At 34.8% G+C, this 5,190-nt stretch overlaps 1 protein-coding gene across 2 annotated transcripts in view; it reads left to right on the top strand.

The window, feature by feature from the left end:
- The window catches only part of LOC128220482 (26S proteasome non-ATPase regulatory subunit 1-like), a 213,745-nt gene that overhangs the window by 86,644 nt on the left and 121,911 nt on the right, over positions 1-5,190 (top strand). The window lies entirely within an intron of this gene.

The following is a 5,190-nucleotide window of genomic DNA, read 5'->3' as shown; positions in this document are numbered from 1 at the left end:
TCAATTTTTTTCAATTATTAACCATACTTCTCTTATCAAACACTTGCATTATCTAAAACCCATTAGTAAAGACTGCAAAAAGGATGAACCAGTGCCAGAACACGATCATTCATCATTAACGAGGAGCGATTCTCAGAGACACATATCCGAGCACATTATAGCTATGCTTGAAGCCATCTCAGCATGAACAATAAAAGACTGGACTATCAGTCACTTACTTCCAGTCATCTCTCTCACTCTCTCTCTATGATAGAGAGTTCTGTGACTTCCATCCTTTTGCCTACAAAATAATCATCAATATCTGCTTCCACCATTTACAACACATTTTATAAGCCGCTGGAAATTCCAGTGTTTTTTCTTTGATACTCTATAGTGGAATAATGGGTTTTGCCAAGAGAAATAATTAAAACAAATTAATTATATTGTCTCTTTGATGGTACTTGTGTAAATAGGATGATTCAATTGTTTACTTTTTCTGTAGGCTTTCTATTATTTCTACTTTTTCTGCCTTTTTCAAATTGTCTCATACTCTTTCTTCCTTTTTGTCAAAACCATTTATTTCTATTAAACATACTATTTCTTCTTCAAGTCAAAAAGCTGATTTATAAGTCAGGGGCTAGGTTGTCCGGTTAGCGCAGTGGTTAGCGCACTCGCTTCTCACCTAGGCGACCCGGGTTCGATTCCCGGCCTAAGCGCATGTGAGTTTGGTTTGTGGTCACCAAGCCGGACAAGTGGGTTTCCTCCGGGTTCTCCGGTTTCCCCCACAACACAAGACCACACTCTCGCGTAAAATCGTGCCAACGAGAGTGATTAATATAATGTTGTAATAACTTGTTTCACAATCGTTGTAAAATAAATATGTTTAAACTAAGTCAGGGGCTGTATTCATAAGCATCTTATTATATAAGTCATTTCCTAACTCGAGTCAATTTCTTAGAATTTTCATATTCAAATTAGAGAAATGTCTAAGCGTTTTTAACAATAAAGTCTGTTGTTTTTTCAATAAGCTCAATGAAAATAATGTATTTAGAATATTCTTAAGTTTTTTAGTGTTGTTTTTTTCTAAAGAGATACTAAAATAAGGAAAGTAAGTTTAAGAATTGACTTTAGAAGTCTAATGAATACTGCCCCAGGTTTCTTTTAATCCACTAAACTTGTTCACTGTCTTACTATATTTTTTAGGTTTCACAATGCTACATTTCAGTTTATCAAATTCCATTCAGTTACATAACCTAGCTGTTGAGGGGACATATCCTTATGAAATTCATACAAAGCTACCTTTTTAAGTTTTGCTTATGAAGATATGCTGGCATTGCAAAGTGAATGCTCCATTCTGAAAAACAATATATATATAACTTTGCTCAATATTATAAACAACAGCAATTAAAACGAAACTTGTCCTTGCTCATCAATGAACAACAAGAAATGAAACAACTTGTCCTTGCTCAGCTATGAACAACAAGAAATAAAACAACTTGTCTTTGCTCAGAAATGAATAACAAGAAATACTACAACTTTTCCTTGCTCAGCAATGAACAACAAGAAATGAAACAACTTGTCCTTACTCAGCAATGAATAACAATTTTAAGAAATAAGCCAACTTGTCTTTGCTCAACAATTTACAAAAAAAATTAAACCAACTTGTCTTTGCTCAACAATGAACAACAACAAATAAAACAACTTGTCTTTGCTCAGCAATGAATAACAAGAAATACAACAACTTGTCCTTGCTCAGCAATGAATAACAAGAAATACAACAACTTGTCCTTGCTTAGCAATGAACAACAAGAAATAAAACAACTTGTCTTTGATCAACAATGAACAACAAGAAATAAAACAACGTGTCCTTGCTCAGCAATGAATAAAAAGATACATGTATTAAACAACTTGTCTTTGCTCAACAATGAACAACAAAAAATAAAACAACTTGTCTTGCTCAACAATGAACAACAAGAAATAAAACAACTTGTCTTAGCTCAACAAAGAACAACAAGAAATAAAACAACTTGACTTTGCTCAACAAAGAACAAGTTATCAAAAAGAACAAGTTATCAAAAAGAACAACTTGCATTTGCTCAACAATGAACAAAACAACTTTATTTATATGCTTTGCCAATAAAATGTCTTCAGTGCTTGTAATGAGCTTCAAATAGTTTCTGAGGGAAGCTATTTGGAAAGATCTTTTTATTTTTATGATCTTTTCATATGAATATTGTTGTTCATTCATAAAGATAATTGACCTTAAGCCTTGTTGTAAATTTATGGCGAACATGAAAATTATTAGCATTTAAGTAGCCCACCATGCTTTTAAATTAGAACTCCTCAAATCATAGTGGAAATATTTCTCAAGGTACAAATTTATTCAATTTGAGTTCTACCAAACAATGGGATCTACAGGGACATGTTTACCTACTGAGCCTAAAGTTGAAATAAAGATTGTGTTTAAATGCACAAGTATCTTGGTGAAGGTCAAACAAACACCAAATATGAGCGACACAAACTACACAACAACAAACATGAGCAACTCTATACAACATGACAACAAACATGAGCAACTCTATACAATATGACAACAAACATGAGCAACTCTATACTACATGATGACAAACATAAGTGACCTGACGACAAACATAAGTGGCTTGATGACAAACATTAGTGACCTGACGACAAACATAAGTGGCATGATGACAAACATTAGTGACATGACAACAAACATTAGTGACATGACGACAAACATTAGTGGCATGACGACAAACATTAGTGGCATGACGACAAACATTAGTGACATGACGACAAACATTAGTGGCATGATGACAAACATTAGTGACATGACGACAAACATGAGCAACTCTATACAACATGACAACAAACATGAGCAACTCTATACAACATGACAACAAACATGAGCAACTCTATACAACATGACAACAAACATGAGCAACTCTATACAACATGACAACAAACATGAGCAACTCTATACAACATGACAACAAACATGAGCAACTCTATACAACATGACAACAAACATGAGCAACTCTATACAATATGACAACAAACATGAGCAACTCTATACTACATGATGACAAACATTAGTGACCTGACAACAAACATAAGTGGCATGATGACAAACATTAGTGACATGACGACAAACATTAGTGACATGACGACAAACATTAGTGGCATGACAACAAACATTAGTGACATGACGACAAACATTAGTGGCATGACGACAAACATTAGTGACATGACGACAAACATTAGTGACATGATGACAAACATTAGTGACATGACGACAAACATTAGTGACATGACGACAAACATTAGTGACATGACGACAAACATTAGTGACATGACGACAAACATTAGTGACATGACGACAAACATTAGTGACATGACGACAAACATTAGTGACATGACGACAAACATTAGTGACATGACGACAAACATTAGTGACATGACGACAAACATTAGTTGCATGATGACAAACATTAGTGGCATGACGACAAACATTAGTGACATGATGACAAACATTAGTGACATGACGACAAACATTAGTGACATGACGACAAACATTAGTGACATGACGACAAACATGAGTGACATGACGACAAACATTCTCAACTCTATACTACATGACAACAAACATGAGCAACTCTATACAACATGACAACAAACATGAGCAACTCTATACTACATGACAACAAACATAAGCAACTTTATACTACATGAAAACAAACATAAGCTTCACGACAACAAATGTTAATGACAACAAACATCAGCAACATGACTTAACATATCAACAAGTATTACTAACACAACACTACATGACAATAAACATTTGCGACTTGACACTGCAGGACAACATAATTTAGTGACAGGACACCACATGATAACAACCATTAAGCCCATTGCGACACACATTAATGACATGACATTTTAGGACAATTATCATAAGTGACATGATGACAGATATTAGCAACATGACAACAAACATTAGCAACGTTACGACAAACTTTAGCAACATGACATTTATGACAATAAATTAGTGACATAAAACCACTATCAAAATAGTTGTCACTGGTGAATGTTTGGGTAAATGCATTGTTTTGGCATGGTCTGAGTTTAAACTAAGTGCAAACTCACTAGGCGTTTATACCACTTTACCTGTGCTCTACCTTACAAGACACATTTTGAACTAGTTTCAGTAAATTGTCCTTCACCTTTTGATTCTAAATTTTTAAGAAAATTTTATTTTATTCTAATGCTCTCCATATCACATTAATTGCAAAACAGTTACGTGTTCACTGAAATAATTAATGATGCGTTTCCGAGATTCAGCGCTTTATCTTTTAAAGCAATTATCGTAACATCTCTTGTTAGGACCAAATTGATGTTTTTGTATCATGAAGTGTGTGTAACAATGACATGTTTGAAAAAGCATTAGTTTCTAAAACAAAACAGGGGAACTTTGCTTCATTAGTGCTGACTTAAAGTGAAGTAAGATGTAACTCTTTTTTTTTTAAATCCGGTTTTCTGACTAACCCTTACTTTTTTAACCTGATTTCAGTATTTTATTGCCATCTAACCTGCAGTGCATGGTTTTGGCCCCAACCGTGCTGTCCGTCTGTCCATTGCTTAGGTCAACTTGCATGCTGTCCATTGTTTTGACCAACTTGCATGTTGTCCATTGTTTTGGCCAACTAACATGTTGTCCATTGTTTTGGCCAACTAACATGTTGTCCATTGTTTTGGCCAACTTGCATGCTGTCCATTGTTTTGGCCAACTAAAATGGTGTCCATTGTTTTGGCCAACTAACATGTTGTCCATTGTTTTGGCCAACTAACATGTTTTCAATTGTTTTGGCCAACTAACATGTTGTCCATTGTTTTGGCCAACTAACATGTTGTCCATTGTTTTGGCCAACTTGCATGTTGTCCATTGTTTTGGCCAACTAAAATGGTGTCCATTGTTTTGGCCAACTAACATGTTGTCCATTGTTTTGGCCAACTTGCATGTTGTCCATTGTTTTAGCCAACTAACATGGTGTCCATTGTTTTGTCCAACTTGCATGCTGTCACTTGTTTTGGCCAACTAACATGTTGTCAATGGTTTTGGCCAACTAACATGCTGTGCATTGTTTTGGCCAACAAACATGCTGTCAATTGTTTAGGCAAACATGCATTCTGTCC

The sequence above is a fragment of the Mya arenaria genome, chromosome 15, assembly GCF_026914265.1.
Source record: "Mya arenaria isolate MELC-2E11 chromosome 15, ASM2691426v1".
NCBI classification, from domain to species: domain Eukaryota; kingdom Metazoa; phylum Mollusca; class Bivalvia; order Myida; family Myidae; genus Mya; species Mya arenaria.
Note: the sequence above shows the minus strand (reverse complement) of the source record. Positions and strands in the feature narration are given on the sequence as shown.